Source organism: Rhagoletis zephyria, unplaced genomic scaffold (assembly GCF_001687245.7).
Source record: "Rhagoletis zephyria isolate East Lansing unplaced genomic scaffold, Rhagoletis_zephyria_1.1 Rzeph_scaffold_02719, whole genome shotgun sequence".
Taxonomy (NCBI): Eukaryota; Metazoa; Arthropoda; class Insecta; order Diptera; family Tephritidae; genus Rhagoletis; species Rhagoletis zephyria.
In genome coordinates this window covers 49,894-64,490 of record NW_016159803.1, presented here as the reverse complement: position 1 = coordinate 64,490, position 14,597 = coordinate 49,894, and the positions used below count along the sequence as shown (strand labels likewise).

The 14,597-nt window shown below is 34.0% G+C and overlaps 1 long non-coding RNA gene and 1 other non-coding gene across 4 annotated transcripts in view; both read right to left on the bottom strand.

Annotated features, from left to right (window-relative positions):
• Nucleotides 1-10,110: 10,110 nt before the first annotated feature.
• The window catches only part of LOC108367536 (uncharacterized), a 29,737-nt gene continuing 25,250 nt past the window's right edge, over nt 10,111-14,597 (bottom strand). For all 3 annotated transcript variants that reach the window (XR_001848262.1, XR_001848263.1, XR_001848264.1), the window contains exon 3: nt 10,111-10,427. This is a non-coding gene — a long non-coding RNA (uncharacterized LOC108367536). The remainder of the gene's footprint in view (nt 10,428-14,597) is intronic.
• Nucleotides 10,751-10,823, bottom strand: TRNAK-UUU (transfer RNA lysine (anticodon UUU)). The gene has a single exon. It is a non-coding gene; the product is annotated as a tRNA-Lys (tRNA).

The window sequence follows — 14,597 nt, the reverse complement described above, 5'->3', positions numbered from 1 at the left end:
TCAAAGCATACTGAGCATCTTTCTCTTTGACACCATGTCTGAAATCCCACGTGATCTGTCAAATACTAATGCATGAAAATCCTAACCTCAAAAAAATCACCCGTTAGTATGTAGCGTTGACAGAATTGTGTTTTAAGTTTGAAAATTGGCCATGAAATTAATAACCGCAAAAATACATACATACATACATATGTCTACAACAAATATGTACTAACTAAACTGGTTCCATATAAAAAAAATTTGTTGAATCATTTCTTTAATCCAGCATTTCTAACTTCTCTATTTGGAATTGAATGGAATGTGTGAATCAACAAGATTTGCACATTTTGATAATATTTCACATTTTATAGCTGCAGTGGAATAGTCAACTACAGTGCTTTGTAAAAGCCAGTCTTGTGCCTAGTGTGGTGAGTCAGTGAGGACAAACTAAGACATTAGGGTGTATTTTATTTCTAAACCGCACTTGGAGAAAAAGTCGAACTTGCGTAAACTAGTGGAAAACTAGCATCTAATTTTGGGTTGCGCACATTTACCATTACAATCTACTGAGGTTTAGAAATAAAAGAGACTGATGCTTTGAATTTTGAGCAAAAGAGACACAGGAAGGTCGGAATGGTGATGGTAGAAACAGAGGGCGAAGAGGAACAGATGGAAGTAACCTACGCTTTCTTCTTAAAAACACGCTCCATGCTCATAACGGAGCTCCTCAAATGCCAGATGATTCCACCTCATCATGCAGCTGGTGCAGTAAGGATCATTGATGATATTCAGCTTTGCCGCGAGAGTTGGAACTTGTTTAGTATCAAGAAAGAGCCACCTTACGTCCTAAGGTATTCGCCCAGCGCTCGCCGAGTTGACTATATATGGCGTCTCGCCAGCTCATCGGTCATACAGTTCCAGCGACTTCACTGTGACCCCGAAACCAAATAAGCTTAATAGCGTAGAAATCCAATAAGGTTAATAAGTAAATAAAACAATCATTCACCGTTCTCGAACGAACCATCAAGGAGCCAATAGCCTTGAGAGCTGCTTGGCTGTCGGAATACATACATAAATACTCACCTCCTCAAAAGGTGTTACACTACAGAGCAACCAGTCCCAAGCTTTTTTTGCGGCTGCCTCTGCTTGGGAAACGCCACTGTGATCCGGTAGCCTGAAATTCAGATTGAAGAAGAGTTCTTCGAAGAAGACATCTCAAACTGCCTTCCCATTCAGCTTTGATCCATTCGTAAATTAGTTAACATGACTCCGATTCCAGATACTTTCGCTTAACTTATGTATATCTTTATTGAGAGTAAACCATTTACAACTAATAATAGATATAATTTACATATCATTACCATACCATTTACAACTACCATTTACTAATTTCACATTTCTACATATTTTTATCGCACTCTGGTTTAGGCGCTCGAAACTTTTGTGAATTTTCCTAGTACATATTTATTACATATCACTTCGCCCATTTCAGCTACGTTTTGTTGCTATTGGCTCGCAACTGTCCATCATCACGGCTCACAGAATAAATTAAAGCTAAGCAAAGCGTAAAAATATTTAGTTTGCGAAATTTCATTTTCCGGTGTGTGGCAATCAAATGGGGTCGGTCAGTTTTAGACGCACTTATTGTTATGCCCCGACTTGTTGGCAAAGGGGTCAATGTGAAACTTCGAAAATGCTGAAGGTGGCGCACTTCATTTTCATATGAATATAATTTTCACATGAAAGTAATGAACTTTTAAGAGAGGTAAAAGTTAGCTAAAATTTATACGAGTTAAGCGCGAATTTACATAGCGAAAACATCAAAGATGTTTTTGAATAATTTTTCGCTTTAAGGGAAAGTAAATGTGGTAATTGCAGCATTGAACCGAATACAGGTGTGGCAATACAAAGTGGTAAGTCAAGTTAAATGTTTTTAAATTTGCGGAGTACTATTGCCACTCTTGTGTACAATTGTGGTCAACAAGCTTATCATGAAAACTGGAAAGTGATGTGGACCCATAAAAATGAATTTCAAACCGCCGCGGCAAGAAAAAGTTTCCTTTTAGCCTTAATGCTTCCAATATAAAATTTGGTGGCGATCAAATAAGATTTAGTGGCCGCGCACAGCCAGAAGTATGTGAAAGCATGTGAAATATACGAAAAAAGTTGTTTTATTCCCAATCTCCATACAACGAAACTTTTCCAATTAGTTTACAATAATGCCTGAATTTTGAAATTGAAATTTCCTATCTAGAAAGCTATCAATGCAAAAAATCAGTTGAAACTTGACAAAGTTGTAGAAATAATATTAGGTAAACAAATTCATACAGTTTGGATATGATTACACCATGCGACACAAAGCACAAAATTTCAAAACATACGAAACAATCAATATATGTACTGCCAAAGCTATGCGCCAGGTTTAGTGAAACTGAGATTTTAGTTTTTCTCTCTGACTTTCAAAAATATGATTTATGCAAAAAATTATTTAAGAAAAGACAGTTCAATTATATATGGAATTATAATATGGGTACCAAATGAAAGAGAAAGATTCTGTAGAATTAAAAAAAAAATAAGTCTTTGATTCACAAGGACGAATATGTATTGAAAATGTCCTTTTAATTAATTTTATTTTCTTAAGGTAATAAAGTTAAATACTTGTTGAAAATTTTCAAGGATAAAATTTTAAATGGACTTTTTCAATACCTATATTACTTTGAGTTTTTTTTTTAATATTTTTTGAATTAGTTATATCTTTAAAATTTCAGTCTTTTTACAATTTACAGTTTCATAATTTTTGTCCCCTATTTTAGCGAGTATATTCGCGAGGATTCAGTAAAGATGGCGCTGGTCGCGATACTGGTAACAGATAAAGTGGAAGGGAACATCTGCGTTGGAAAGAGCAGGTGAAAAAGGACTTGGCTTCACTTGGCGTTTCCAATGACCGTCGGTTGGCACAGAAGAGAAACGACTGGCGTGCCTTGTTTGGACTCGCTTAGGCGCTTACTGCGCCATTGAAGAGTAACAAATACGATTTACTAGGAAACAGAAAATTATCCTTTGGAACAGGCCAATGTTCTTCAACATGATCTCAGGTTCTTGAAGAGTTTAAGTATTATATATACAAATCTGCTAATACTACGGACACAGCTGGTCTACGTGTGGTCTTATGCGCCAGCCAGCCCAACCTAACCTAATCCAGCACACAGTTTTGAGCAAAGAATTATAACCGAAGTATACATATTCTACACTAGGCGACCGCTATGATGTAGTGGTCAGCAGTGCGCGCTATCACTCCGCAGGGACTGAGTTCAAGCCCTGGTCAAAGCAATATCACAAAATATATAGAAAAAATATGTTTTCTTAACAGCGGTCGTCCCTCAGGAAGCAATGGCAAACCTCCGAGTGTATTTCTGCCATGAACGTTTGAGTGACAACATCAAGGCGCACGCCACAAATCGGACCAGAAGCTCGGCCAAAAACTCACATATGTGTAAGCGCCAATCTGTTATTATTATTATTATATTCTACTCTCCGTTTTAACCAAACTAATTGAACACCGCGTCATTTTCTTCTTTCTTCAGGGTTTCGAGAATGCATTTCAGCAAAGCTAAAACGTTTATGAGCTGTTCAGTTATTAGCGAGTATAGAATTCGATTTCTTGCGCTCATCCCCATCATCATTTGTATTTGCTGAAAATTCTATAATCACAAAAATGCGCCCACCCAAGCCAAATAAATGTACAAAAACTAGTAAAACGCCAACGTGAAGCTGCAACGTCTCATTTGTCTTGATTTGCTAATTCATTTTGTTAGAAATGTAAACAAATAGACATACAAATGTGTGCATATAAAGGCACATACATAAACGCACTTTTTAAGCCAACAACCAAAGATGATAGCTTGCAGCTATGTATGTACATACATATGTACGTATGAAAATTATTTAATTAATTCATTTTTGTGCTTTGCTAATTTCGTATATTTATGTACATATGTATGAATGCATAAGAAACATTACGTTTGTGTAGTCGCACAGATCCAAAAAAAGAAGACGAGTTTCTTTAAAAAAAATTTCAAATTTCTTCATATTGGTACGAATCTCGTTTTTTGCCCCTCATTCTCAATGCAAAACATAATAAATAATTTTTCATATTTCTTTCTTACACATTTGCACAGTGGAGGTGCGTTGCGTTGCGTTGCGCTGCCAACCCGCCAACTCGCCAACCCGCCAACCCGCCAACTCGGGCGAAGTCAAGTTGAGTCAAGTTAAAAAATGCCCTAGGCCGCGGATCTGACTAATTTATTATAGTTCAGATTCGTCTGCAGCCAACATTTGATGCTCGTGTAGTTGTTGTTGTTGTTGAATACTAAAATGCTAAAATGTTGATGAATTTCATTTTACAAATTTTGTTGCAATTTACAGCTGTAGCAAGTTGCTGTATTCGTCGCTTTTCTATTTTTACGCTCCGCTCAGCTCAGTGTGAGATCTGGCGGTGTTGCAAGAACAATTGTTTGGCAGGCATGCGAGTGAGTTCATGTAAAACTGTTGTAGGTCATAATCAAAATATTCGGAATTAAGGTTAAGGTCAACAAAGCAGGCAGCAGCAATAGAAGCAGAAGAAGCATTAAAGAAAACAAGAGCATGGGTTAATATCTGTCAGTGTTTTTTGGAATGGGAGCATCGAGAGGATGGGCAGCATGTCAGATGTAACACTGACCTTTCAATGAAATGTTTTGATACAAAAAAAAAATAAAAATAAAATAAATTAAGGTGAATTTAGTATATTGTGCTGGCAATTATTTTAAGGTAATACTTAAATATTATATAAAAATGTATTTAATGTATGCCGGATTTCGATGCAAACTAGAAATACATTGAATAATGGACTTGAAAAAGGGAATCGTTTGCCAATTATTTTTGAAGTGTTACCTAAGCGAAATGTTTCTTGGGAAGTAATTAATTTTCTCTTAAAATCCAGCTTCGCAAAAATATTGGTGGCAGGTTCCATAATTCCGCTCAAAAAAGACATAGGTGTCCGTTGTGTGCGCCCTCTGTGAGTGAATGCCAGAATGAGATGTATCCTCTTTGACCAAGCTTCCTTTACAAATGGAAAAGAAATAATAGAGAAGGCTCTAAATAGCTGGGTCACTTGTTATACCAAATCAAATTAAGGGGCTCCAAGAGTTTCACTTTCGCTTTCTCGGGTAGACTGGGGAAGTGCCGTACTTCAGATATTTGAGTCGCCTTTATTGAGAGATCGGACATCGGACATCGACACAGAAAGTGATCAAATTATTCCTCATAATTTTCACCGCGGAAAACTCTGCAGAGAAAACTCGTTCTCTCCTCACATTTTTTTTTTTAAATTTAGTTCAAAATAATAACTAAGTGTTTTTCTTTGAAGATAGGACTCTCTAGTCTCAGCAAAGAAAAAATGAGACTTATAAAATTTTTCTTGTTAACCAGAAGAAAAATATAAAAAAAAATTGCAAAATAAAAACTTTTTTTGAAGATTGAAGTTAAAATCTTCAACTTTTTTATATCGCAAAATCATTTTTAAGTAAATAAAATGCAATTAACCAAAGTTTTTGAATCCACCCCAAACAGGTACCATTTAACCAGATTAACCTGCATTTATTATGAATGTAATGCAAGCATAAAAATTTCAAAAAGTTGCCAGATGAAGTAGGTATGCTCTCCAAAACGCATGTGATCTGTGGCAATTAAGTACCTTTTTGATTAGAGATTGGGCCGTATGCATAAATCTTAAGCAAATGCTTGTTCTTGAAATTTCAGAACTTTTACTAGATTTATTCAAATGAATTTAAGTCAAAGATATAAAATTTTAAGAAAAAGCAATTGCTTAGTTTTTATACACACAGCCCATTTTGAGAAAATAATTCATAAATGTATATTCGAATTTTGTGTAGTTCATTAACAAACCAAATTTATAGGGAATTTTCTTTTTATTTGTCTTCCAACATCGCACGGCAACAGCGAGGATATGCAAAGTACATTAAACCGACAAAGTTTTTAAAGGGATTCCGTAAAAGGGAAGCAAAAATAAATTATCAGAGGAGTTAGGGATAATCTCGTCCAAACACTTAGTAACAACTGATATTACTTTGAGATGTAACCAGTTGAGATATACTGAGGTTATACTGGGGAAAAAGGTTCAGCTATATATATTTCTCTCAACACAAGATCTGCAAACCATAACCGAATCATATAACCAGAGATGTTAAAAATACTTGTAAAATAATATTTAAATCCACAATATAATTATCTTGCATAAAAAGTATTTGAAATACAAATACAAAATGCTTTTACAAAAATTAAGAATAGAAAAGGCCTTTTAAAATACAAAATACCAATACTGCTTTAAAAAAAATTTTAAAATGCAATTACAAAATACTCTCTACTCCAGTTTGTATTTTTATTTTAAATACTTACCAGCTCTGCATGTAATTATAACCAAATCATGTTAGGGAAGAAACTCATTTAGTTGACGTAACCAAACTCTTTTCTCAGTGTAGAAGAAAATACTTAAAACTTTATGGATTATTTGTGACGTTTAATGGGCTAACAACAGATTATTGTGTGCTTTAATTTCCGGTTAAAGCTTAAGTGGTACATTTCCTACATCATTTACATGAAATCACGAAATATTTTTTTTTTTACTTTTTTTATTAACAGTAAGATGTCTATGTATTTATATGTTAGCTTTGTTTATAGTACAATGTATGTGTATAAACAACTATTTAGTACTCTATAAATTATACTAATAAAAGATGCAAACGATGTACCCTCCTAAATACTCATAATCCACTTATCTAACTTGTATTAGTTAATCGAAAAAAATTTTTCTAGCTCCGCTAGCTGTAGTAAGTCAATAATATTTTAAATTGCTCGTTGGCTTTGAAACTCTCAATCTACACAAGCCGTCTCGCTTTAAATCACATTCTTCCCACAATTTTGTTAATTGCTTAATCATTCTGCAACCAGATCCATTGCTAACATCACAATTAGACACAGTGATCAACATTAATACGATTATTCAACAATGAAAACAAAGGCGGAAAGCCGAAATCATAAATTAAGCACGCTACAAAAATTTGTGAAGAATTACATAGTTTATTTAAGACAACGAGCATTTGATTAAACCGAAATTAAAAAAAAAAAACACGAAAATCTTATTAACAGTCCCGTGGACTTTTTACACCTCTATGCCTACTTAAATCTAAATTTTTTAACAACTCTAAAAGATGGTAGCATTTCGGACATTAAAAGAGACTTCCGCATTTATTTTAACTTATTTTTAATGAATTACATACTTTAGGTAATGATAAATGTTTTTGGTGATACACTTTTTTATTTTATTTTAATTTTGCGCGCTAATCGCATTTTAACTAGCCTACGCTAAGTAAATACATATCTGACCACCAAACTATTGCAAGTATTGTTGTAGCAAACAAATCTATGCGCCTAAACTATTTTGACACATTTTTGTTTTTTTTTTCAATTTGAATTCAAAACAGTTGCTTCAGCTTCGGAGTTCTTTGTCAAAGTCTTTGTCTCTGCCTCTGCCTCGGCTACCAAGTTTTGACTATGAATGCGATCAAGGCTCCATGATAACTACAAATTATACCAGCGTTCTCAGCGGCAATTGCCAATTGCCCCTAATTATGTTTTAACTTGTCTTATTGTCGGCGATTACATGCGGCAAACTGTGTTCTGGGCATTCTCGGCAATTCGCTGCAAACGAAACGTTCTATGGGCGCTGGGTTGCTGCATTTCCAACATTTAGACATTAATTCTTTTTTTCATATTCATTAGCTGTCAGCATGCGCCTCTATCTAACATCTTTATTTTTGTTCTAACGTTAAGCTGACAGATACCTTCTACAGTCGGCTTGCCCGCGCTCAATCGCTGTCGTGTATCTTTCTAGTTGCTGTACAACCAGTAGTTACTTTGCCTGTTCTTACTGCATTGACAGCGATTCTAGTGCGACTAAAATTCTATTCCATCAGCTAAATTAAATAAGTAGTTAACGGTTGACGCTGCGCCAGCTGCTAATAGCCATTTTGCAATTGTCAGCACAACCGGCAATTGATTACTTGGGGGCGGATTGCCGTAGCGATTGATTGAGGTGTTAGCTGATAGGCCACTGCCACGCGCTACTGCAGATTCTGGCAAAAAAAATATTAATTTCAAATGTCTAATTCTTAGGGAGGAACTTTTTGCCAAGCCGTTTACATTTATATTTTTTACTATAATTATTTTGCATGCCTACACAATAGGCATAGAAACGCATGCCAACCATGTCAACAAATCGACAACGGTTAGTTTTGTTACAAAAAGTCTGATTGTCACGTCAACCCTAACGTAGTATTATTTTTGCATTTTCAAAAATAATTACTTTCTACTAAATAATACTTATCTTTTGAGGAAATTTGTGAGCAACAGCCGCCTTCAGCTAGTCAGTCACGTTAGCAATTTCTAGTGACCTTTGCGAATGCATTTTAATTACTATATACATCGATATAATCATCATCCACTCAATAACAAATTGTTTATGACAGAAAATGCATTCCTTTATAATTATTTGCATATTAGTAGATATTTTTTCGAATAATAAGCGAAGATCTCGACAAACGTGATGGGGAAAAGATTTACATACTATTTAACCGAAACCTCTTCTGGTTCATAATTTGTAAAGGGGAAATTAAAAACTAAAGGCTACTCGCGTGACTGTTGTAAATTATAAAAATATTAAAAATAAATGTAAACACGTAGTTTTGTGATTAGTTTTACACCTCCGGGCTTTAGTAATAACAACACTGCATGCGAGCGAAATTGTACTTTTCGAGTGATGTAGAATGGCTCGTAACTCTAGCCGTATAATTCACGAAGTTGTATTAAAAACCTTTCTACCACTCTCGAAACTCTTAACTTATTGGCTAAAATCATTTTCACATGACTTGGCAGATTAAAGAATTCTTGTGGAAGATATTGTTTATTCATCACATTTGGGTGGTAATATGAATTCAAAAAGAAGTATATTTATACACTTTTCATAAATAATAAAATTTCCAGGAATGTTAAAATCATATGGACATATCCCAAAAAAAAAAATAAGCCAAGAGCGCAAAATTGAAACTGGTGCAATTATTTTTTTTTAAATTTAACAATAAAGCGTTAGTGTGCATATGCTATAAATATATAAGCATTTGCTATTTTTCCCAATTCTGGGCTAAAATATATACATAAGTTAAAAAAAAAACAATTGTTTTTCAAGCCTTTTGGTTAGTAATATTAACATTTTCCTTGGTGAATTTAGCGTACTAAAAGTTATACCATGCAATTGTTGTAATTTCGAATTTTTCTATTAACAACAATCTTTACACTCCGGATATAAAAAGAGCGAAGCGCCCTCGCATTGCATTGTTTTTTTTTCATATTTAATTATATGTACATATATCTTATTGTCTCGTCCGTTATCAAAAGCCTTATTTATTGTTTTTATTGCACTGAAGCACAAAGCAAAGCGTTTAAATCAGCCATGGGCATAGAGAGCTTTTACTCTGCTCGCGCTTTTACAAAATGTATAGAAAGCTTAAAAGAGCTTTGCCCGCGGGCAAGGTAGTGCCCAACCAAGGTTTATATATCTATATATATAGTATATATCTGTTTCTATTCGGAAAATTCCCAATAATATTACCCTTTTATTTAATAATTTTTTTCGTAGTAACTATATTTTATATAGGTCCGCCAAAGACCGCATAAAATGCAATAGAGGGAACAATAAAAATTCTTTAGTATTAAAAAATTGTTAAATAAACAATTGGGTTTTATTATTAGAAGTCTCCCGAAGAGAACCAATGTTTTCCGATCGAAAAATATTGATGTTCAAGAATTCTATGCCATTTCTACGAAAAGTTGTTTTTTCCCCATATAGAATACATTGGAAAAGTTGAAACGCTTTGCCTGACCTCTAAATATTTTTTGATTTCAAAATAAATAAATAGGGGTATATTTTTTTCGATATAGAACAATCATAGGGGGTGAGAGCATTAAAATTCCAACTTGACTTATTTTTGGACCACCCTAGTGTACATACATACATGTAGTAGCATAATGAGTAGCATTAACTTACCTGCGCCTCAGTCCCGACCAATAAATAGCAGCAGGTCAGCAGCCAGCACATCACCACCGGCCACGTTAGCCAATTATGATTGAACATTTTTATGAATTTTGCTATATTCCTGAGTGGTGTGGGATTACAAAATGTCTCAATTTAACGGTGCAAATTAGAAAATGTAAAAACACAGTTTTCTTATGTTTAAATAACAACACAGTTAGCTGCAGATGCAGCTGAGCGCAGAGAATTTCCCAATTATGTTTGCGATGAAAAAGTTGCCACAACTAAATTTTATTTTCGAAATCTGCAAGAAAATATAAAATATAAGAAGGCATTAATGGTGAAAACCGTTTTCGCAGTAACTGTGTCAAATTAGTATATGTTGTACTTAACAGGCATTTGCTTAAAATTAAAAAGAAACCGTAAATTGCTAAATTTCAAATGTCGGCAGTTAAATTATACATAGGTATATGCTGTGCAAATATATTTATTAATCTATCAATATTACATACATATTTTATACCCGAAAAATCTCCGATATCGCTATCAAATTGTATTAAAATTTACTAATTAAATTAATAACACCAATCAAATAAAAAAAAAATTTAATTAAGAAAAAATTGCGCCCGCCCGAGCAGGGACTTGAACCCTGGACCCTTGGATTAAAAGTCCAATGCTCTACCGACTGAGCTACCCGGGCACATACCAATCGCTCGGCTAATGCGTTATTTGAGCGTGACTCACCAACGCCACACCACTCATTGCTTGGCTATGCTATTTTTAGAACTGTAAACAAGTGTACATATGTACACACATACATACAGATATCCAAAAATAGGCACAGTCAACAAGCAAGAATTCTGAGAACAAAAACTCATTGCTGAGCGTAAAGGTAGGCGTGCAAACAGACGTGGTTTGCTATTGAGTGTTTGTGTGACTGTGTCGCACGACAAGGAACAGTGTTGCCAGAAGTTTTGAGCCAACCGGCAAAAACGGCTAAACTGTTTCAACTAAAATTCACATTTGAATAAATCACAACTAGAAAGTAAATTCATAATTTTTTTTTTTTGTTAACAAAGGTTATATGTACGTAGCTAAGCTTTACATCACATGTCATGTTTGTATAACAAAGTTATGGCGTTTTCTTAGTCGTGTAAATGCGCTGCTAAATTGGCTATCTGTCTGTTTTTGGCCCACCACAATATCATGGATAAACGAGATAAAGGTGTGTCAAAATATGTCGCTAAATTTTGGCATAGTGAAAACCAGTCTTAATAATAAGCTTAGAATACATTTCGTTTATTTCATGACAACACTTTTTAATTTATACGAAAATGTGTGTTTACATAGGCATATAATTGACAAAACTATAAAAACTAACTAAGAGATACAGTTGCGGTCAAAATAATAGCAGCAAAATTAAAAATGATGCTGTTGGCATCTCATCTTTATTTTAAAATAATTATAGATTGGCTCTTAAAATTCATTAAAATTCGAATTTAATACGAAATACGGGACGTCGCGGCAAATACGTGACATTTTGTATGTATGTATCTCCAACAAACATTTATTTAATAAACTTACTATTTAGCTGTTAAATAAAAGTTTGTTTTAAAAATTGTTTTACATTTATATTGTTTTATACTGTTAAAAAATTTTTTCATTAAAAATATGCGCTATGTATGATATGTTATTTTTTCGATAGTATTTATCATCTTATTAAGGCATAGAGGTCGGCGTGCATTGTGGCATGGCTGCACTCTAAATCAACTTGAGCCCCTATCTCCTCTCTGTAGACCTTAAACTATAGCTAGGCCAAAGTGTTATCAGACAAAAATCTCTGACAAAGTAAAGTGACGCCAGGGAAATTTGGAAATGCACCGAAATATGCCAGTACAATACCATATGTACCCGGTTAAGATTACCCCTTTACTATATTATTACTCAAGATCCACTTTGTTATACACCGACGTGAACTGTCCCTAAAATTAAGCTTCCATTTGCGTGATCACTGTAGCGGGTTTGAATAGGAGTTTGCTGCCTTGAAGTCGGCTGCTATTTGCTCAGATAGCCAGACAGCTATGCACAAGCGAATGTTGGTACATTTTCGAAAGTATGAAAGCTTTTCAGAGTTGCACAACGCCATCTGGCGCCAGTTGAGTTTCGTCCCAACGACTGCACCTTTTGGGTATTCTACATACACATATGTATAATTTAGCTTAAATTTTTTTTAGTCAATAATGACTTAATAATAAAGCCAGTTGCGAATTTCTATCGTAGATAATTTTCTTAAGTACTCATTTATTTCGCCATCATTAATGCTTTTTGCTAATAAAGTTAATTTGTCACTTTTGTTACCAGTTAATTGGGGAACGAGTAGCAAACCGGAGTAATAATTGTAAAACGGTTGTCTACAATGGTGCTGAAAGCACTAAATTGAATATTTTTTAAAATTGTTTTCAACCGAATTTTGTATTTGTAAGGCAATTAAATATTTGCAATTATAGAAATTAAAATTTTATTGAACTTATTTTTCGAATCTTTTAGCATTATTTACACATAAGCAAAAAGTTGTCGGCAGATTGTAAAAAAATTTGTGGGAAACTCTTATTAATCACCTCATTTTATGGCAAAGCCAAAGCTTTTGAGTTGCTTTGCCGTCTGCTTTGTATAAATTTTGCTTGTTTGTATGAAGGTATGCCTATCCATTGGGTTTCCGTTCAGATTTCAATAAGGCGATAAGAACTAAAGTGAATGCAAACATTTTTTTATTGTGGCAAAAGTGCGCAAAGGAATGAACAATTGAATTGACATTTGTAGCTGCTCATTTTTAAGAATCTGCAAAGATGAATGAATAAAAACTATACAAATTAATATTCATTTTTTTTTTTTGTTTATTGAAAGACACATTAATGTAATTTTACAGTGTGTCCCTACAAAACTTTTTAAAGTTGATATATTTTTTTCCAAAGTTATTCTAATAATTCGTCGTTCATAGTCTCTGTATTTGTACGTATGTACGCATCCAAATACTACCTGCCTGTGGCACAACCAAGCAGGGTAGAGCACATGCCTCCAATTGACCACAAGTAGCGATCAACTTCCAGCAGAGGAGTTACCCACACTACGTACATGCATACATATGTACATATGTATAGTAATACGCATAAATCTAACAGCTCTATCGGACAAATTGCCGAAGAAACTAATAGTTTTATACAGCATATCCTCTGACAAACAAGCTGCTCATACATATTTGGTTAGCTTTAGCCGAAAATCTCGCAATGGTTGAGGCAGCAGCGCGTGCGTACGCGCATGCGCGCCAAATCAGACAAATTATTGATTAAAATTAGTGAGCCTTAAAACTAAGAAATATATGTAAAGAAAAAAAAAAAATCAAAGTATGCGAACATAAAAATAAATACAAAAGCTGAGTGTGATTAAGATGGCGCGATTAAATTGAAGTGTCTGGTGTCTGGTGTTGCCGCATCTCCAATGATGGTGAATGCACACAAATAGCTGAGTTGCCGGCAGTCGCCAGCGGTCAAAGGCCATATCGGAAGATGTTGCTTGATTGTAAATTACATTGCCGAGAATTAAGAAGCTGTTGTAATTCACTGCATTTTTTTTGTATCGATTAAGCCAACAAATATTGGAATTAGTAATTATAAATATTTATTAGAGGCGGGTGGAATTTTGATAAACCGATCAAAGTGTGGCGTAAATAATTTTTCAAAACAAAATTTTTTATCGATTAAGCCAACAAATATTGGAATTAGTAAATTTAAAAATTTATTAGAGGCGGGTGGAATTTTGATAAACAGATCAAAGTGTGGCGTAAATAATTTTTCAAAACAAAATTTTTTTTTACATAATTTTTTCAGCTACTTTTTAACTTTCCGGATCATAAAAATTAGCATTGAATATTGACTAAGGTTATGGCGGGCACAAATTTTGGTTTTTAGTGCTCTTTTACTTCCTCCACGCGTCACACGGGTCATAAATAAATTTCACACTCGAGGCTACTGAGGAAGTTAAATTTTGATATATTAAAAAAAAAATTTCAAGTATGCTTATTTACAAACACTTACAAATTTTTATGATCGGCGACACAAACAAAATTCCACAATTAATAGATATTTTTATGAAATTTTACATTTCCGCGGAAATTGCAATGTTTGTTTGCATGTACATATGTATATATATATATGTACATATGTATGCGCGCACCTCTGTATATTTTTAATTCACATAGGTACTTCTGTTTTCGCAACTATGTATTTTGAGAGGCTATGAATTAAAAAAAAAATCTCTAATTTCCTCATAAATTTTTTAACTTCGATGCTTTTATGTGTGTATGCGCATAATTGTCTTTTGTCAAATGAATTTACACATAAAAACTAAACAGATTTTAACTGAGAAATTGCAGACATTGTTTGAAGAGTTTTTTCAGGCTATTCTTGGTTAAAAGTAA